We start from the raw sequence: 22,702 nt of genomic DNA on the forward strand, positions 1-22,702 counted from the left end.
GCAAGGGAGTCCTCCACACGTACCCAGGATACCATTCACCAACGCGTTTCGATAACTCCTTGTTATCTTTCTCAAGGTGTATGTGTTTATCTCCTATATATATATATATATATATATAGCCAAACGAGAGGAGAGCACTCACCAGACTTGTTTAAAAGGTAAATCCTTTATTTCAGAACAGGAAGTCAAACAGCTACATCGACGTTTCGGTCCAGCTGTAACAGTCTGTGGCTTTACTAATTCTTTATTTTACTTTTCAGCATGGTTAACATTTGATAACCTTATCTTGAATATGGATACCTTGATCGTTTCAGAAATATCAAGTACTTGAAGAATTTACTGATCAGAGTAATTGGCTTAAATAGTCTATTGGATCCCCATGGACATTTATCTAATATTATTCTACACATTAGCTTTAATTACAATTATTTTGTTCATTATTATTCATATGTTTAACATCTAAAGAACAGTTGTAAAGATATACCTTTGATCGCCACATCATATATAACATATGTGGTGTGATTGATGGGGATACCACTTTAAGTTCTTTTACTAAACATTACATGTGTCGTGTGCCGTGTTCGCTTCCGTTGCCGGGGACCGGATGTGCGGGTCACGGACCGGAAGTTGCTTTGTTTAGCTGACTTCCGGGACACGTGACCGGATGTGCGGTTCACGGACCGGAAGTGACTCGGCCGTTGGAACGCACGCTGTTCTTTAATGGTTTATATGTATTATTAAGCCTAACTGATCTATTTTGATGACTACTTACTAGATACCTTGTATGTATAGAGCCCATATGGTTGACTGTTTTTCTATCTTGTTTATAGAACTAGGAGTATTCATTATGTTGAACATGGGTGGGTGTATCCCACCTCATTGGTGGGAGGGAACCAGTATGGGTATAAATGTCTGGACACTGCACCATGTTTGTATCTTGACAAAGGTCCTGGACAGGACCGAAACGTCGATGTAGCTGTTTGACTTCCTGTTCTGAAATAAAGGATTTACCTTTTAAACAAGTCTGGTGAGTGCTGTCCTCTCGTTTGGCTATTGTGGAATTATAACCTGATGGTTATCTTTCATCTGGAAATGCACCCCAGCATGAATATGGATTATGAGAGTGTGGACCCCACGGATTGATTATATATATATATATATATATATATATATCCTATATATTTGCCTTGTGACTCTGTGCTTGCAGTTCTAACGCTGGGTGGAGTCACAGGGCTGGGTGGAGTTAGCAGCTCCTGCCCTGTCCCAGCATACCACTAGCAGAACGGGAGCAGCAGCCACACAATCCCCCCCACCATCCCCAGCCACAAGCCACCAGGGGACGGACCCACCACAGTGCCAGGTAACCATGGCCACCTACACCCTAATGCCACCCGCAGCACACACCCCCAAACCTTCCTCCACCAGCTCCCACATGCAGCCACTGACGGCCCAGACCCGACGCATAACGGATCAGCACACACACCCGCTAACCCCACAGCACCGATCCCACCCGCCGCACAAGCCCACCATCTCCCAGACTCTCACACCCATCCGCAGCACGGACACGGTGGCCGGGCCGCACCACAGCCGACCAAACAGCCGCAGGCCGCACCACCCCTCCCGCCCTCCGCACACCCCCAGCGCCAGCTCCCGCACTGCAGCCGCGCCTGGGACCCACTGTCCCGCCAGTTACGGCGCAGCATCACCCGTGCCTGACTGCTGCCTCCCCATCCGTCTCCTGCGCCACCCGTCCCTCCTAATGTGTATGGCGGCTTCATAGGCCTCCCTGCGCCGCGTACAGACACCCGCCTCCTCCTCCGCACACCTAAGACAATGCTGCCTCCCACCATCCCCAGAGACCCGGACTGCACACCACAGGGACTGGCCTGCCGGCTGCACAAGCCTGAGATGCGGGACAGCACACCTGGTACTGTGGACGCTGCCCCAACCTCACAGGTGAGAGAGAGTACATAGGCAGCACCGCGTCTCTGCGTCCCCTCTCTGTCGCCCAGCCTCTTTGCGTCCCCTCCCTGCCTCTCTGCGTCCCCTCCCTGCTGACCCAAAAGGCGTCCCCTCCCTGTGTTATGCACACCAGTGCCTGCAGGAAAGTACTAGTGTCAGAACTGTTATGCACTCCAGTGTCTGCAGGAATGTACTGGTGTTTGAACTGTTATGCAAAACAAATGGACTCACAGACAAACTGGGGAATATGACATAACGTACACAGAAGGTGATAGGGTAACAAAATACACACACAGTGAACAGAGAAGCCCAGAGGCTAAGGAACTGGGTATCTCCCTTGTATTAGAACTGCTCAGATGTAAAAAGCAAGATGTTGTGTTTTAATACGTAGAGAACCCGAAATGCTGTTGCTAAGGGCAACAGCAAAACCCTAAAGGGTTACCAACGGGTGTGGCAGTAAACTCCTTGGTCAGAGATGGAATGATAGACACAAGGAGAGCCTCCACAATCCTGATTCTCACTTGCAGTGCACAGGTTTAAGCTTACTGCCACTAAACTGACCCCTGACACCTAGCACAGTGAGACAGGATTAGACAGGCAAGTGTTAGAATACAGCCGCATACTTGCTAAGTTCACAGAGTAATAACAGAACCCCAGCAAGCTAAACGACTGACTCCAGTCTTACTGCTAGGTCTGGATTGGCAGAGTGTAATACCAAATCCCCAGGCCTATTTGCAGTAAGCAACAAACAAATACAAAGCTACACAGTACTGGCTAACTTTCATGAACTGACTAACCAACAGAGATTCAGCAGCATCTGCTTACCCTGAAAAGAGGCCTTATAAAGCAGGTGCTGTCCACGCCCCACTCAGACCTCACAGACTGTGAGCACAAAAACCAGCACCGGATCCCCTGCCGTGCACAGAGCCTATAACCACTGCACAGCAAAAGACCCGAACCGGAGTATCAGCTGCGCTCAGGTTACTCCACTAGCACTTGTCTCCCGGTTGCCATGACGACGTGGCAGCACAGGGCAGGAGACCCTAACAGTACCCCCCCTCTGACGAGGGGTCAAAGAACCCCTACCACCGGGTTTATCGGGGAACTGCGAGAAGAAAGAGCGTATCAGTCTGGGGGCATGAAGATCACAACTGCGCACCCACGACCGCTCCTCCGGGCCATACCCCTTCCAGTGCACCAAAAATGACAGCCGACCCCGAACCACCTTGGAGTCAAGAATCCTTTCAACAACAAACTCCCTCTGGCCACGTATCAGAAGAGGGGAAGGTCTTCCACTGGAAGAAGGATTACTAATCGCCCGTTTTAAAAGGGAACAATGAAATGTTTTATTGATACCCAAAGAACGGGGCAGATCTAACTGAAATGCCACCGGATTGATAACCCTGCTGATCTTATAAGGGCCGATGAACCGGGGCCCTAACTTATGAGATGGCTGTCTCAACTTCAAATTCTTGGTAGACAACCAGACGAAGTCTCCTAATTTGAAGCTGCAGGGTCTTTTCCGCTTATCAAAAACCCTTTTGGTCACTAATGACACAGACACAAGGGCTTTCTTCACTTTCCGCCAAATACCTCTAAGGACCGAAACCACAGAGGAACCACCAGGCGTGGAGTCCAGGGGGTCAAAAGAATTGGCCTTAGGATGATGCCCATACACACAAAGGAAGGGAGAGATCCCTGTAGCAGAGTGAGCCGCGTTGTTATAGGCAAACTCCGCCATGGACAGATGAGCAACCCAGTCAGTCTGACACTTGGAGACATAACACCTGAGGAACTGCTCCAAGGACTGGTTCACCCTTTCAGTCTGCCCATTAGACTGCGGATGGTAGCCTGACGACAAGCTGACAGAAATCTGGAGATCGGAACAAAATGCCCTCCAGAATTTGGCCACAAACTGGGATCCGCGGTCAGAGACCACATCAAGTGGCAACCCGTGGAGACGCACAACATGCAGCATAAATAATTCAGACAGGCGTCTGGCTGATGGCAGCCCAACCAGTGGAACGAAGTGCGCCATCTTCGAAAACCTGTCAACGACAACCCAGATGGCTGTCATCCCCGAGGATTTGGGCAAGTCCACCACAAAATCCATTGAAATGTGGGTCCATGGCTTAGATGGGATAGAGAGTGGATGTAATGGGCCAACCGGAACCCCTCTAGGAGTCTTATTTCGGGCACAGATGTCACATGCCCGAACCCACTGATCCACATCCTTAGCCACCGAGGGCCACCACACCGCCCTAGATAGCAACTCCCGAGTTCTGGCAATACCCGGGTGACCTGCCGACTTCTTGGCATGGAATTCCAGGAACACTCGCTGTCTTAACCTAGGAGGCACAAACAAAAGACCTACCGGAAGGTCTGGAGGAGCCTGCTCCTGTGCTCTAAGGACTAATGATAAGAGGTCCTGGGTAATGCCCACTTTAATACATGATGGGGAAACAATGGGCAACGGCTCCTCGGTGGTCTCCTGGATTGGAGCAAAACTCCGCGAGAGCGCATCAGCCTTGATGTTTTTTGACCCAGGGCGATATGTTATTAAAAAATTAAAGCGAGCAAAAAACAAAGCCCATCGTGCCTGCCTGGCATTGAGACGCTTCGCTGACTCTAAATATGCCAGATTCTTATGGTCAGTGAGAATTGAGACCACAAACTTAGCCCCCTCAAGCCAGTGTCTCCACTCCTCGAGTGCATCCTTAATAGCCAACAATTCCCGGTTACCCACGTCATAATTCATCTCGGCAGGCGAAAATTTACGGGAAAAGTAAGCACAGGGATGAAGGCGATTATCAGACACTCCCATCTGAGAAAGCACTGCCCCAATACCCATCTCAGAGGCATCCACCTCCACCACAAAAGGACGCTCTGGATCTGGGTGTCGCAGCACCTTGGCCGAAACAAATGCCCTTTTGAGACGGGCAAAAGCCGCTTTAGCCTCACAAGACCAGTGAGCAACATCCGCCCCTTTCTTAGTGAGTGCCACCAAGGGCGCCACTATAGACGAAAATCCAGCGATAAATCGTCTATAAAAATTCGCAAAGCCCAGGAAACGCTGAAGCGCCTTCAAACTAGTGGGCTGCACCCAATCCAGGACTGCCTGTACCTTGGAACCCTCCATTTGGAAACCTTCTGGGGAGATAATATATCCTAGAAATGCGATTTGCTGAACTTCAAATTCGCACTTCTCCAGCTTCGCCCCAAGCCGGTGGTCTCTGAGTTTCTGGAGGACTAAGCGTACATGCTTCCGATGTTCCTCCAGGGAATGGGAGAAGATTAGGATGTCATCTAAGTATACAACTAAGAATCTATCCAAATATTCCCTGAGCACATCATTCATGAAATCCTGGAAGACTGCCGGGGCATTACAGAGCCCAAAAGGCATCACCAAATATTCATAATGCCCTGAGTGGGTATTAAAGGCAGTCTTCCATTCATCCCCCTCTCTTATTCGGATTAGATTGTATGCACCGCGTAGGTCAATCTTAGAAAAAATGGTGGCAGTACGAAGCTGGTCAAACAAGACCGAAATGAGAGGCAGTGGGTATGAGTTTTTAATCGTGATACGGTTCAATTCCCTGAAGTCGATGCAGGGTCGCAACGAACCGTCCTTTTTACCCACGAAGAAGAACCCCGACCCAACTGGAGACTGTGAAGGTCTGATAAATCCCTTAGCCAAGTTCTCCTGAATGTACTCTGCCATAGCCTGAGTCTCAGGACGTGACAGGGAGTACAACCTGCTCTTGGGAAGCTTAGCATTTGGCAACAAATCAATGGCACAGTCATAGGGGCGATGGGGAGGTAGTACCTCTGCAACTTTTTTGGAGAACACGTCCGCAAAATCTGCATAACACCCTGGCAATCCTGGCAAACTTAGCTGCGAGAGCCTGACTGGAAGGCTCAAGCAACTCCTGAAACAATCAGTACCCCAACTAAGAATCTCCCCAGAGACCCAGTCAAATTGAGGATTGTGGGCCCTTAACCAGGGTAACCCCAACACCAATGGGGCAAAAGTACAGACAGTCACATAAAAGGACAATTTTTCAGAGTGTGTGGCTCCAATAAACAAAGAAATCTGGCTAGTGCAAGAGGTAATTTTACCTTGGGATAATGGTTCCCCGTTTAACCCACAAATCTCAATTTCCGATGCCAAGGGTACTAAGGGAACAGAGTGTTTTAGGGCGAATTGGCGGTCCATAAAAACCCCGTCGGCCCCACTGTCCACAAAGGCCTCAGTCTTGACAGTTTGACCGAGGATCTTCAAGGTCACCGGAATGATAAAAGTCTTCTTGGGAAATTCTGACTTCTGGCCTGACAGGATATTTCCCATCACCCTCAGGCCCTGAAGTTTTCCGGCTTTTCTGGGCATGATACTACCACATGACCTTTATTCCCACAGTACAAACACAACCCCTGCTGTCTCCTCCGCGTCTTCTCACGCGAGGAGAGGCGGGTAGCCCCAATCTGCATAGGCTCCTCAGAAAATTCCTCAGAGTCTGAGGTTCCCTTGGGAAGGAAGGAAATCTCAGTCTCCCTTTCAAGCCTACGCTCTCTCAGCCGTCTATCCACCCGGATGGATAACTGCATGAGCTGATCCAAGCTATCAGGCAAGGGATATTGTACCAGTTGGTCCTTTATCTGGTTAGAAAGACCTCTTCGGTACTGGTGTCTCAGGGCTGGGTCATTCCACTGGGTATCATGGGCCAACCTCCGAAACTCCGTACAGTAAACCTCAACTGGCCTTCGCCCTTGCTTAAGGATCGAAATCTGAGCCTCGGCTGAGGCCGTCTTGTCAGGGTCATCATACAACATGCCCAGTGCCGTAAAAAAAGCATCAACACTTTTAAGCGACGGACAGTCAGGCTGCAACCCATATGCCCAGACCTGTGGGTCTCCTTGTAGCAAGGAAATCACTATGCCCACCTGCTGAATCTCCGACCCAGAAGACTGAGGCCTAAGCCGGAAGTATAGCTTGCAGCTCTCCTTGAAACAAAAGAACTGCGAGCGATCTCCAGAAAAACGATCCGGGAGATTTACTTTCGGCTCCTTAACCCCTGCAGGTGCTGCTGCTGCGGGAGCTCCGCCAGCAGCCTGGGAGGTGTGCATCTTAATGGACAAATCATTAAATTGTCGAGTCAGGACCTGCACCTGATCGACCACCTGTTGCAACGTATTTTGAGGGGTATGCTCCATATTCCCACAAAATTTCAACAGGAGTATTTGGCTGCTGAATATGTTATGCACACCAGTGCCTGCAGGAAAGTACTAGTGTAAGAACTGTTATGCACTCCAGTGTCTGCAGGAATGTACTGGTGTTTGAACTGTTATGCAAAACAAATGGACTCACAGACAAACTGGGGAATATGACATAACGTACACAGAAGGTGATAGGGTAACAAAATACACACACAGTGAACAGAGAAGCCCAGAGGCTAAGGAACTGGGTATCTCCCTTGTATTAGAACTACTCAGATGTAAAAAGCAAGATGTTGTGTTTTAATACGTAGAGAACCCGAAATGCTGTTGCTAAGGGCAACAGCAAAACCCTAAAGGGTTACCAACGGGTGTGGCAGTAAACTCCTTGGTCAGAGATGGAATGATAGACACAAGGAGAGCCTCCACAATCCTGATTCTCACTTGCAGTGCACAGGTTTAAGCTTACTGCCACTAAACTGACCCCTGACACCTAGCACAGTGAGACAGGATTAGACAGGCAAGTGTTAGAATACAGCCGCAAACTTGCTAAGTTCACAGAGTAATAACAGAACCCCAGCAAGCTAAACGACTGACTCCAGTCTTACTGCTAGGTCTGGATTGGCAGAGTGTAATACCAAATCCCCAGGCCTATTTGCAGTAAGCAACAAACAAATACAAAGCTACACAGTACTGGCTAACTTTCATGAACTGACTAACCAACAGAGATTCAGCAGCATCTGCTTACCCTGAAAAGAGGCCTTATAAAGCAGGTGCTGTCCACGCCCCACTCAGACCTCATAGACTGTGAGCACAAAAACCAGCACCGGATCCCCTGCCGTGCACAGAGCCTATAACCACTGCACAGCAAAAGACCCGAACCGGAGTATCAGCTGCGCTCAGGTTACTCCACTAGCACTTGTCTCCCGGTTGCCATGACGACGTGGCAGCACAGGGCAGGAGACCCTAACACCCTGCTGACCCGCGTCTCTCTATCCCCTCCCTGCCGCCCCGCCTCTCTGCGTCCCCTCCCTGCCGCCCCGCCTTTCTGCATCCCCTCCCTGCCTCCCCACCTCTCTGCATCCCCTCCCTGCAGCACCGCATCTCTGCGTCCCCTCCCTGCCGCCCCACGTCTCTGCCTCCCCTGCCTGCCGGCCCGCCTCTCTGCATCCCCTCCCTACCGCCCTGCGTCTCTGCATCCCCTCCCTACTGCCCCGCATCTCTGCGTCCCCTCCCTGCCACCCAGCCTCTCTGCATCCCCTCCCTACCGCCCGCATCTCTGCCTCCCACTTCTCTGCATCCCCTCCCTGCGTCCCGCCTCTCTGCGTCCCCTCCCTGCCACCCTGCATCTCTGAATCCCCTCCCTGCTGCTCTGCGTCCCCTCCCTGCCGCTCTGCGTCTCTGCGTCCCCTCCTTGCGTCTCTGCGTCCCCTCCTTGCGTCTCTGCGTCCCCTCCTTGAGTCTCTGCGTCCCCACCCTGCCGCCCCGCGTCTCTGGGTCCCCGCCTTGTCTCTCTGCATCCCCTCCTTGCGTCTCTGCGTCCCCTCCTTGCGTCTCTGCGTCACCGCCCTGCGTCTCTGCATCCCCGCCCTGTGTCTCTGCGTCCCAGCCCTGCCGCCCCGCATCTCTGAGTCCCCGCCCTGTGTCTCTGCGTCCCCGTCCTGCGTTTCTGCGTCCCCTCCCTGCCGCCCGCGTCTCTGCATCCCCTCCTTGCCGCCCCGCGTCTCTGCGTCCCCTCCCTGCCGCCCCGCGTCTCTGCGTCCCCTCCCTGCCGCCCCATGTCTGTAACGGCAACACGCCGAACGCACCACGGCCGCACAGACCGCTGCCGCCCGCCCCACAACCTCTCTCATACACCCGGCCCACACTGTACCGCCACACGCCGTCAGCACAACGCCGCAACCCCCTCCACTTCCACATCCCCGTCACCCGCACCTGTCTGTGTGCAGGCGCCCAGCCTCACGCCACTCCTGCCCCCAGCTCCACATAAAGTCGCTCCCCTCCCAGCAGCTCTCCAGGCACCGTGCTGCCTGGGGGACTGCTCAGTGTGAGGCTCGGCCCCAGCATTAGGCAGCTGCCTATGGGCGCCTGCCACTGGAAGCCGCCACGCTCCTGCTTCATTACCTTTTTACTGGACTGGGATTGGAGGAGGCTCCGGCGGGGGACCAGAGCACGCTGCAGCTGTGTGGGGAAGGGACAGCCTTGGGGGATGCCGGTCCACTGTCCACCTGATGGAGGCGCCGGGGAGCGGAAGAGGCTGCGCCTGCCGACCCCAACGTGCTGCTGTGTGAGGAGGTGACTCTCTCAGGGCCTTCTGTGGATAACGACACCGAGGAGCGGAGGAGGAGTTGTCGGCGGTGTACAGCATTCTGCAGCTGTGTGAGGAAGTGGCCATGGGAATGCCGGGGCCCAGCCCAGCCACAAGTGGTGAGTGCAGACAGGAGTGCAGTCGCTGTGTCTGTATATGTCCATGCTGTACAGACCAATATAATGCTGTGTGTATAGGACCCCGTCCCCCACCCACTGCTACCCCCACAACTGCGCCTCCACCACCCGCAGCACTTCCAGACCCCCGCCCCCATCTGCCAAACCACCCCACCTGCCTCTCTTACCCGCACCACCTATGCTTCTCTCACCCCACACGGCACCTCCCAAACCCTACCCCACCAGCAGCACCCCCCTCCCCCACCCGTGGCATCCACGCACCCCCACAACTGCGCCTCCACCACCAACGGCACGTCCAGATCCCCTCCCAATCCGCCACACCACCGTGCCTGCCGCTCTTCCACCCGTGCTCCCCCCCCCGACACTACACCTCCCAACCCCCTACCCCATCTGCAGCAACCCCCCTCCCCCACCCGTGTCATCCACACACCCCCACACCTGCTCCTCCACCACCCGCGGCACTTCCAGACCCCCTCCCCCATCTGCCAAACCACCGCAACTGCCCCTCTTCCACCCGCACCACCCATGCTTCTCCCCCCCCCCACACGGCACCTCCCAACCCCCTACCCCACCTGCAGCACCCCACCTCCCCTACACGCACCCCCACACCTGCCCCTCCACCACCCGCAGCACCTCCGGACCCCTCCACCATCCACCACACCCCCGCAATCAGCCCTTTCTCCACCCGCAGCACCTCCGGACCCCTCCACCATCCACCGCACCTCAGCAATCAACCCCTTCTCCACCCTCAGCACCTTCGGAACCCTTACTCCATCCCCAACAGCCCTGCACCTGCCCCTCCCCCACCACACCCCCTCTCCTCCACTATTCACACCGCCTCCAAATCCACTCTCCCATTCGTAGCCTCCCCCCCTCGCCAGCACCTCCCAACCCCCTCACCCATCTGCGCCACCCCCATCAACCCCCTTCCACCCGTAGCATCTACAGACACCCTCCGCCACACAGCAGCAAACCCCGCACCCCTCCCTTCCCCACCCGTGCCACCCACCCCTCCCCCACCCTCGGAACACCCACAACTGCCCCTCCCCTACCGCCCTCGGACCCCATCCCCCACCCCACCGCACCTGCCCCTCTCCCACCTGCACCACCCATGCTTCTCCCCCCCCCCCACATGGCACCTCCCAACCCCACCTGCAGCATCCACACACCCCCGCACCTGCTCCTCCACCACCCGCAGCCCCCTCACCCATCCGCACACCCCCTCCCTGCATCAAACCCCCTCCACCCGTACCATCTACAGACACCCTCCCCCACACCGCAGCAACCCCCGCAACTGTCCCTTCCCCACCCATGACCACCCACCCTTCCCCCACCCATAGCACCTCTGGACCCCACTCCCCCGCCCAACCCCACCCGCAGCACCTCCCAACTCCCTTCCCCATTCGCCCCTCCACCTGCAGCATCTACAGACACTCTCCCCCACACACCCGCTACATTCTCTACATCGGGCCTTGCAGACGCTGTTCACGCCGTAGCAAGAGGCAACGCCCCCATCACCATCTGCCCTTACATTGCGCAATATTTTACCTCTAACAACAGTAGGAATGCAGGTAATACTCCATATAATCATATATTCAACCACTCAAAGAAGGGGGCGTAGCCCCCTACGACGGTGTGAAGAGCACCCGTAGGGCGCGATGAAGCACCTAGTATATATATATATGTTGAAAATAGTTATATATACTGTATACATATTAAATTCCACAGAATTCACAATGCTGAGTGATTTAAAGTCTCTCAAATACCTCCGAGTACTGACTCCTGCCACCCTGGTCCCTGCCTGCCCCCCGCCAGCAAGAAGAAAACAAGATGCGGCTGTGACAGAGTCACTGCGACCTATACAAAATGCCCAGCAAGCCCCCAGGGTCCTCTTTGCGCCAGCCGTAGGAGCGTGATTACATCACAGTCACATTTCCAGCAGGCCGGAAAAAATGGAGGCGGTGTTTGGCGCCACACTTTCAGGACTGCCCGGCGTCCTCCAAGCGCGACAGCACATGCGCCGGGAGGATGCTGGAGACTTCCGCCATTACTGGCTGTGTTTTACAGTACCCCCAAGCAGTCCAGAGCGTACTCCCGGGATTACGCGTACCACATATTGGGAACCGCTGGTCTAATAGAATATCTTTATCTCAGGGGCGTAGCCAGAACTTTCTGGGCCCCATAGCAACATTTTGAAGGGGTCCCCATCCCAATGCTTCTAGAGAGACACTTCTCTGCAGCAATTGTTAATTTTATGCCCTATAATAGTCCCCTAGTTCATTTGCTGAATCATAGTAGAGTCTTATTTAATGTTATGCCCCATAGTAGTGCCCTAGTTTCTTTCATGAATCGTAGTAGTGCTTAAGTTCAGCCTATGTCACATTTAAGAGCTGCCAGTACCAGTGGCGTCATGAGGGGAGTGCGGTGGGTGCGGCCCGCACCCGGGTGTCACCCTTCAATGGGGTGACACCAAATAGAGCCGCGCACCCGCATCCCATTCCGTTATCCTGAGAGGCGAAACACAGCGGCGGAACTAGCAGCGGTGCATTGCACCGAGGCCCGCCGCTGTCAAGAGGCCCACAGCTGCCGGCATTATACTGAGTCACATTGACTCACTGTATTGCTGCCATCAGCACTGCGCCCGCCGCCAGTCAGTGTCCCAGTCAGAGGGGGAGGAGGCTCCCCTCTCCGCAGCAGCTGCCTCTCTCCTTGCTGGTGCGCGCTGAATGCTGCCTGGGAGGAGGGACAGGAGCTGTGGAGTCAGACTCAGTCAGGACGCGCTGGAGTAGTAAAACAGCCTGGGAAGAACCTTATATCCTTACAGTGGGAGCCAGCCACTGCAGTCACCATGAAAAGTATGATGAGGGGAAAGGAGGGGGGATGATGTGTGTGTGTGTGTGTGTGTGTGTGTGTGTGTGTAGATCTATATATATATATATATATATATATATATATGTATATATATGTATATATATGTATATATATATGTATATGTGTGTGTGTATGCATTGTGTATGTACATGTGTGTATGTATAGAGGGATATATATGTGTGTAGTGAGCAGCTGGTTCGGCACTCTCGTATTAGTAGTCAGCCCATGTGCTCTTGTCTCAAATAATGCAACTTTCTTGTGTAACCAAACATTTCCTATTACTCCTATCCAATCTGCCACGGACCAGCAGCCAGTCATTGGCTGCCGGTCCACGGCAGATTTGAAATAGTAGTGCCGGGTCATAGGAGCCTGTGCGACACCACCAAAGGCCGCCGACCACAGCCTCCTCCGTTGCACCGCTGCTGCCCCCTGCCTCCCCTCTGCTGTGCTGCCGCCACCTCAGCCTCCTCTGCCGCTCTCAGTCCTTTTCTGCCCAAAGCCTCCACCGCCCCGTGCTGACCACATCCTCCTCATGCACCGCAGACCACATCATCCTCCGCTGCGACTGCTAAATGAGTAATCTTACCCTGCTGCCCTTCTCTCTCCCTAGTCCCTACTGTATTCCCCTGCTGTCCCTCTCTCTGTCACTCTCCCTGAATTTCGGCTCATACCGTGTGGTTTAATGTGAATTTCGGCTCATTCTGTGTGCTATAATGTGAATTTTGGCTCATTCTGTGTGCTATAATGTGAATTTCGGCTCATACCATGTGCTATAATGTGAATTTCGTCTCATTCCGTGTGCTATAATGTGAATTTCGGCTCATTCCGTGTGCTATAATGTGAATTTCGGCTCCTACCGTGTGCTATAATGTGAATTTCAACTCATATCGTGTGCTATAATGTGAATTTCGGCTCATTCCGTGTGCTATCATGTGAGTTTCAGCTCATACTGTGTGGTATAATGTGAAAGGGGCACCAGTACTAGATAGTATAAGGGGTCCTACTATTGTGGTGCATAATGTGTATATGGAATATATAGTGTGGTAAACATGGACATGCCCCCTTTTGAGTGGCTACGCCCCCTTTTCTGAAGATATATATATGTATATGAAACTTGTGTGGCCGACACTCCTTGTTTAAATAATCTGCTTAGTCCGGTGCCCTACCTTTAACTGCATCACTGAAATACAAATATATATATAGCAGTGGAGCGGCACTCGTGGTACTATTAAACATGCAGAGACTCCAAGATAAATCTAATGTTTCAGGACATTTTAATACGTTGGATTTATCTTGGAGTCTGCACATGTTTAATAGTGCCGTGATTCCGCAACACTGCTATATATATATATATATATATATATATACGCTGCTCAAAAAAATAAAGGGAACACTTAAACCACTCAATGTAACTCCAAGTCAATCACACTTCTGTGAAATCAAACTGTACACTTAGGAAGCAACACTGATTGACAATCAATTCACATGCTGTTGTGCAAATGGAATAGACAACAGGTGGGAATTATAGACAATTAGCAAGACACCCCCAATAAAGGAGTTATTCTGCCGGTGGTGACCACAGACCACTTCTCAGCTCCTATGCTTTCTGGCTGATGTTTTGGTCACTTTTGAAAGCTGGCGGTGCTTTCACTCTAGTGGTAGCATGAGACGGAGTCTACAACCCACACAAGTGGCTCAGGTAGTGCAGCTCATCCAGGATGGCACATCAATGCGAGCTGTGGCAAGAAGGTTTGCTGTGTCTGTCAGCGTAGTGTCCAGAGCATGGAGGTGCTACCAGGAGACAGGCCAGTACATCAGGAGATGTGGAGGAGGCCGTAGGAGGGCAACAAACCAGCAGCAGGACCGCTACCTCCGCCTTTGTGCAAGGAGGAACAGGAGAAGCACTGCCAGAGCCCTGCAAAATGACCTCCAGCAAGCCACAAATGTGCATGTGTCTACTCAAACGATCAGAAACAGACTCCATGAGGGTGGTATGAGGGCCCGACGTCCACAGGTGGGGGTTGTGCTTACAGCCCAACACTGTACAGGACATTTGGCATTTGCCAGAGAACACCAAGATTGGCAAATTCGCCACTGGCGCCCTGTGCTCTTCACAGATGAAAGCAGGTTCTCACTGAGCACATGTGACAGACGTGACAGAGTCTGAGGACGCCAAGGAGAACGTTCTGCTGCCTGCAACATCCTCCAGCATGACCGGTTTGGCAGTGGGTCAGTAATGGTGTGGGGTGGCATTTCTTTGGGGGGCCGCACAGCCCTCCATGTTCTCTACAGAGGTAGCCTGACTGCCATTAGGTACCGAGATGAGATCCTCATACCCCTTGTGAGACCATATGCTGGTGCAGTTGTCCCTGGGTTCCTCCTAATGCAAGACAATGCTAGACCTCATGTGGCTGGAGTGTGTCAGCAGTTCCTGCAAGACAAAGGCATTGATGCTATGGACTGGCCCGCCCATTCCCCAGACCTGAATCCAATTGAGCACATCTGGGACATCATGTCTCGCTCCATCCACCAATGCCACGTTGCACCACAGACTGTCCAGGAGTTGTCGGATGCATTAGTCCAGGTCTGGGAGGAGATCCCTCAGGAGACCATCCACCACCCCATCAGGAGCATGCCCAGGCACTGTAGGGAGGTCATACAGGCACGTGGTGACCACACACACTACTGAGCCTCATTTTGACTTGTTTTAAGGACATTCCATCAAAGTTGGATCAGCCTGTACTGTTTTTCCACTTTAATTTTGAGTGTGACTCCAAATCCAGACCTCCCATGGGTTAATAAATTTGATTTCCATTGATAATTTTTGTGTGATTTTGTTGTCAGCACATTCAACTATGCAAAGAACAAAGTATTTAATAAGAATATTTCATTCATTCAGATCTAGGATGTGTTATTTTAGTGTTCCCTTTATTTTTTTGAGCAGTGTATATACTGTATATATATATATATATATATATATAAAATGACGTAGACAGAACTAAGTATGCAAAATCAGTAACAATCTTTGTTTATTGGTGATGTGCTGCCTTCTTCGTCTTCTGTGCAGGTTGGGTTTGACTTTTTAAGAAGGGCTCTAGCATTCATACTGTTTCAAAGTGCTTGGAGTGCCAGATTATGTTTTATATATATATATATATATATATATATATATATAAAATAAGTACTGTATATATGTATACACACACACACACACACACACACACACACACACACACACACACACACACACACACACTCTGCTTTAAGTTTTTGTTATGAGACTAAGGCTATGTATATTATTAGCTGTTTATGTTACTTACTACTATTGCCATTGCATTCAGTGATATACAGTACAGGAATTATGATTTATAAGTAAAACTAGTACAAAAACATTACAAAGGGTTCCGTGTGGTGTGATACGGAAGGAGGTCCATGGGGGTGACACCATAAGTTACCATACCGGGTGACACCAACCCTAGTGACGCCTCTGGCCAGTACACATTATGCCGCACAGTACCCCGAATTCACATTATGCTATATAGTGCTCCCCATTCATATTGTGCCTCATAATAGTGCCCCGGTTCATATTATATAACATTAAAATGCCCTCCAGTTCATTGTATACCACACTACAATGAGCAGGTACAGGGGCATACTTAGATATATTGACAGCCCCAAGTAAAAAGTTTGAAAGAACACTTACGTACCACCCAATTGAGAAAAATGTATGTAACACATGTATCTTTGGCAGGGAATGTGGGCCCCTCTCAAATCTGGGCCCCACAGCAGCTGCACTGCCTGCGCCTATGGTAGCTACACCCTTGCTTTAACTGCTGCTGCTCCTTCACTGTTTACAGTGTAATAATCAGGCTGGTGTAAGCAAATGCCAAAGTTGCCATGTTATCTTAATAGCGCTAAATGATTCAAACAGCTAAACCTACATGGAGGGAGTAGTAACAGTCAGACATGTTCTATTAGTGTGTTTATCTAACCAAAGATTCAGAACTGGTAGGTTTATAAGGTGAATTTGACTAGAGTTAGAACACCATTTAATACCCACCAAAATTTCCAATTTCAGTTTCAGAAATGAGAGTGCACTGTGTATGGCTTGGGTTTATTGGCATATACTTCTCCGCCACAAAACAGGAATGTCAGAAAGTATGGCTTTTTTTTTATATCATTCTTTGTTTCTTGCTCATCCTTGTGTTTTAGGTTTCCTAGTTTATTTGTATATGTGGCAAGATGGCATAATGTTTATTGATACTTCATTTAACTGCCATCATTTAAAGTCCAAGGCCCCTTCCTATTAAGAATTGTAGAGCAGCCCTAAAAATGAACATTCTTTATCCCCACATATTGCTGCCATTTGAAATGTTATTTGAGGGCTGCTTATTAAGGGGCAGTTATGGGTACATAGGGCCTATATTCAGACCTGATTGCTGGGCAGCAATTTTTGCAGCCCTGTGATCAGATAGTCGCCACCTACAGGGGGAGGGTATTTTAGCTGTGCAAGTGTGCGATCGCATGTGTAGCAGAGCTGTACAAACTGATTTTGTACAGTCTCTGCGCAGCCCAGGACTTACTTAGCCACTGCGATCACTTCAACCTGTCCGGGAGTGGAATTGATGTCAGACACCCTCCCTTCCAACTCTTGGACACGCCAGCATTTTTCCAGACATGCCCTGAAAACAGTTGCCACCCACAAACGCCTTCTTCCTGTCAGTCACCTTGCGATCGCCCGTGCGATCGCTTTTTTCGCACCATCCCATTGCTATGCAATGGTCCCCGTTGCTGCGGTCCTTCGTGCCCGCGCATTGCGGTGCATATGCATGCGCAGTTCAGACCTGTTCGCAGGCTGTGAGAAATGCAGCCTAGCGATCAGGTCTGAATTACCCCCATAGACTCCTATCGGAGCCCATCCAACTTATGGGTAAAAGTAAAGTGACAGCTACTGGCATAGGAGCCAGCTCTGTGGGTTCTTCAGTACCCCCAATATTTGTGCTGCCATTATCCATGTCTATGAATTCCATTTTCCAGTGATATGGAGGGGCACCACGAATCATTTTGAAGACATGACAATCACAAAAAGATCCCCTACACTAGGGAACGTTCGCATGCTCTATCTCCAACTAGGCTGCTCCATTACGGGAAAATGGGCTAACATCATTTTCACATGGCTTTATCTATTTTAGCCAGTCTCCAAAACCTTTTGATTTTCACAGCTTGATAAGCTGCATAACTGTAATGTCCCTATACTTTGCATGGGGATGAAGAGTTGCTGTTTGGTGTTGCATAAAACACAGAAGATGGGGTATATATATAGGGTCCAACCTGGTTTTGTCTTGTAAATGATTGCCACTTTAAAAATGTGGCCATTCTAGGCAGAGCCGGATTTAGGGGTCAGTCCACCCCTAGGCACAATGCAATGATATTGTCCACCCCCCCTTCCCAAGCACAATGATAGCGGCCGCCGAATATCCCCCCATTCCTCCCGACCAGCCTGTCCACCCGCCCTCCATCTGCTGCTGCTCTAATGTGGTGGCCGGAGGGGGAATGCCATGCTGTGCCGCTGCTCTGATGCGTGGGGCGGGAACTGCTGTGTCGCTGTTCTGATGTGGTTGTGGGGGGGTACTGTCATGCCACACCTCTAATGTGGGGGAGGAAATGCCGTGCAGCTCCACTGATACTGGGGAGGTTAAGGGGGGAGGAACTGCCGTGCTGCTCCATTGATGTGGGGGATGGAGCAGGGCCAGTTGTAGATCCTGTAGCCCAGGGCACACGCTTCCTTTGGTGCCCTTCCTTCCCCATTGAAAACAGGGACAGTGCATGCCGAAGGTCCTCTGTTACCAACCCGAGGCACCCTGCAACTGTCCCGAGGCAGTCTAGGGTGCCCCAGCACAAAGTTTGAGAACCACACATTGAGCCAGTTAGAGCCTCTAATATATGTTACACCAGGTAGAGCCCCTTATACACACTACGCCAGGTAGAGCCTCTTATACACATTGCACCAGGTCGAGCCTCTCATACACATTGCGCCACGTTGTGTGTATGTGTGTGTCACTCACCACCATTTGCGCCGGTTCCTGTCCCTCAGCTCCCAGCTCTTTTAATGACAAGTGAGTAGCTGCGGGGGGTTGAGGCCAGTGGGGGAAGTGACAGGCAGATGGGAGGAGGGATGCGAGCAGCGGGAGGCTGACGGGGTGATGCAAGCAGCATAAATAGCGCTGGTGGGGTGACTACCCACCCTGCTAGCCCTAGAACCACCACGAGCAGGGCGGTGGGGACTGCTGTGCTGCTCCTCTGGTCTGGGGTGGGGGGAAACTGCTGTGCCGCCCCAAGCAGGGCCTGCCCTTAGGCATGTGCCTCACGTGCCTAGTGGGAAATCCGGCTCTGATTCTTGCCGACATCCTGCACCTCTGGCACACTCAGACTCTAGTACATATATACCCCTATCTGCAATATCACCTATATTAGACCCGTGTTTAATAGCCTCTTTACTTAATTTAGTGTAAATCTTGTAGAAACTTGATTTACTTGGCCAAACAGATTGATATATAAGACCCCAAAACAGCTGGAAATAATCTGAAGTAATCATGCATGTACATAATATGAAATCTATGTATCAGTGATGGAAGGTCTTTCCAAAGTTAACAGCTTTTGTGTACTTTTATATATAGCTTTGATACCTTCATGTTGTATTTATTTGTGCACCCAAAATACAAAAGACTTCTGAACTTTATTTCTTTTTGTTTTATAATTTTAATTTCCCTTAAACGATAATTTACAAACCTTTGGCAATATGTATTCTACACGTGTTCAATCGTGTGATGATTGTGTGACAGTTATAATAGCTAGAGGCTGACTTTCTGCTATGGTCTTTTGTTCATAGGTGAGTAAACAGAGTACTGTAGCGCTGTAAAAGTCCATCTAGTTATTTTTTTAATTCACTTGATGAATATAGGTTAAGTCTGCCTGTAAATTAACAGATGAGCTAAAACAGTTTTTAAAAGTGTTCTATTTTTACCATAAGGCAGAAAATGCCATCCTATCACTGATTAAGATAGAAATGTAATCATTACTAATCTCAAACTGACATGAAATAAAAAAAAAAAGCTCTAAAATATATGTGAAAGGTTTTCTGAGGTTTTTAACCTTCCTGACAGCCAAAAACACCAACAAGCTTTTTTGAGATATAAAACCCGGAAGTTTGAATTCTGGATACATTATACCATATAGATTTTTTTTCTTTTTATTCAGCATACTGTATATGAAGGATTTTCTCTTTAGAACATTTGTAATAAAGTGAAATAGAATAGTTTCTTCTTAGAGTATCTTGGCACATGTATCTTTTTGTTTTTTGTTTTTAAACTTTCCATGAAACTTTTTAGTAAATAGCTACCATTTCGATGTAGGCTTGACAGTTTTAGCAACAAACCAAAACGTTGCCAATCACTTTTCAGTTTTCATTGTCAAAGTCAGCAAACCCGACCGCAACTTGTCTTATTAAATGATAATCTCATGAAATGTGAAAACATCCCACTTAGCTAAAAGAAAAATAACACAAAATAAACGTACATCCTTATAACATTAGCTACTTTAAATCTACTTTTTTGCTCTATAACAGAAAAAAAAGTTACTTGTATAAAGTGGTCCTGATCTTGCCTGCATTATGCATTTCATCATATAACACTTACAATATGAGGCATGTAATACATGCTAAAGTGGTAGGGCCTATTTCTTAAAAGACAGAATGAGGGGAGTGCAAGCCTTGGGCAAAATACACTTAAATAAAAGATCAAAATAAGCCAACCTACTCCTGTAAAAAGTTGTAAAAAAATAAAAAAATACAATAACTCTCCTTCCATATGTTATAATGTGGGTTCATTCTGTGGTTTAACCCTTCAGATCCCAATCCCAGCTTCTAAGAATCAACATCGTTTTCCACTAAAAGTTTCCTGTTGATATGACGTGTGAAACTCATATAATATTACAAGAAATTATAAAATACTCTAAAGAACGTGTGTGTATATGTAGACAGAAGAAAAAAGCATGGTCCAAAACATAGTTTGTATATTTTGAAAATATATTTAAAAACATTAAAAATTTCTATTTTTTGAACATATATTATATGTTATGTAGTACACTTAAATAGAGGTAATCCTATTTACAATATGATTTCAAATTGCGTTTCAGTTTAAATGCCATTCTCAATGTTTTCAATAACATAATTATATAAATATACTTAACATACAATAAATATTTGTTACACATTGTGAAAATATATACTTTTTTTTCCTCCAGAGAGAACAAGGCCACATACATGAAACTTACATATTCAAAGTGTCTCACTTTAACAAGGCGGTAGGTATGTGACATGCAAGATATACCTTTGCCACGAACAGACCACGGCATAACGAAAAATAAATAAATATGATTGACAAGGAAGTCAGTCCTGCAGCCTGGTTCAGCTAGAACTGCCAAGCCTAGCATCTGAGGTGTGTTTGCTGTGGCATATAATAACTATGTACTATATGGATTGGTTTCCAAAACACTCCTGAATATATCTTTGACGTTGCGTCTAACTGCCTCATATCATCATCTCTGACATTTGCATATTTGGGGTTCATTTTGCACTCGATATAGGCTATGGATAAGGTCAGAATCCTGAATAATGTTCAAGAAAATTCCTTTTGCGCATTTCATTGAGATCTTCACAATATGTGGCAAACAATCCTGGGTATTGGGCTAAAAAAAATCTACAGTAAAATAATCTAAAATTTTTAGGAGTTTTAAGGATAGTGATTCCAATTGCGGCTCCAGAGCAGGTGATGCAGTTCAGTTCAAATATCAAACTGTCACCAACTGCCATTTCAAACTGACTCACTGGCAGTTGATGTCTCCCCTATTTTAATTTAGAACTGAGCTTCAGCCCCAACTCTGGAGCTGCCATTGGCGATTTCTGGTTTTATCCATAGCATATATAAATATAGATTTCTATATGTATCCACATATGTACATGTATATACATATTCATACATACAAATATTTACAGATTGTGTGTGTATATATAAATATATATATTTACCAACATAGATATGTATACACAGGACACACTGACATGACTAGGGAACTCTCAGAGTCTACTTTTTATTTAACTTTCAGTTTGTTTCTTAACTTTATTCCTGGAAGAATAGCAGAATACCAAGTATCAGACAGTTAAGTAGCTTACTTCCTTCTTTGGATTGCTTAACCACCCCTTTTAATCTAGATGTGAAAAGCTTATTCTTATTTTAACACATGTAAAAAAAAATATATATATATTATTTAATAACATGTGGCAAACAGCAATATATGCTGTAAGCCTTAGCAGTCAACCAGTAATTATCATCCAGTGGCAACAAACCTTATGATTAGTTGCCATTGGTTACAACATATCAATTTTTAAAGATGCAGATTATTAGCTATACATTGATGTTTGCATCATTTGCTGAATCCACAAACCTCCTTTTTCACAGGACTGGTTTAATAAATACTGACTCAGATTGTTACCTGTAAGTCTTTCCTGTGATTCTTAATCCATTTTCTGGAAGAAGCATTTAATATTACAATCTTATCTATGATTGTGCATCAATAAAGTAGATTTGGTCCATTTCAATAACAACTTGAAACTTTTGTCACTGCAGAACTTTAGTATATATATATATATATATATATATATATATATATTCTAAAGTTCTGCAGTGACACATCTCTTTGGGCTTTGGTGGGAAACCCACTACTGTTCCCTTGACACAGATCCCTACAGTTTTAATTCTTCAGACCATGGTGGCAGAAGTAGGAAGAAACTATTTAGTTATGTCTTCATATGAAAGGTCAAAGTTTCAAATTTTTCTAGCTTATTATAAAGTGGTAACAGTTTAATAAAAAGGTCAAAAGATTTTATAATTTTTTTTCATTAATCGACAAAGTTATTAGTTTAACATTGTTGTACATTGCATAATATTATGAGGATGACCACAGTGTTTAAACCATTGATAAAATACATAAACTAAGGTATTTTTAAACTGGAGCTTTATAGAAAATGTTAAATAATATTTGTGTATTTTTGTTAAGTATGACAACAGATTCCTATTTATATTCAAAATGTCTCATTTGTCATTTTCCAGGGTAATAATAAAAAAACTCTCTCAAAAATAAATGTATCTAAAGGTGG

At 48.1% G+C, this 22,702-nt stretch overlaps 1 long non-coding RNA gene across 1 annotated transcript in view; it reads left to right on the forward strand.

The window, feature by feature from the left end:
- LOC134968876 (uncharacterized) overlaps window positions 1-22,702 on the forward strand; it is a 64,811-nt gene extending 42,109 nt beyond the window's left edge. Inside the window, exon 4 of the long non-coding RNA XR_010189347.1 lies at window positions 20,791-22,702. This is a non-coding gene — a long non-coding RNA (uncharacterized LOC134968876). The remainder of the gene's footprint in view (window positions 1-20,790) is intronic.

Source organism: Pseudophryne corroboree, chromosome 11, assembly GCF_028390025.1.
Source record: "Pseudophryne corroboree isolate aPseCor3 chromosome 11, aPseCor3.hap2, whole genome shotgun sequence".
Classification (NCBI taxonomy): Eukaryota; Metazoa; Chordata; class Amphibia; order Anura; family Myobatrachidae; genus Pseudophryne; species Pseudophryne corroboree.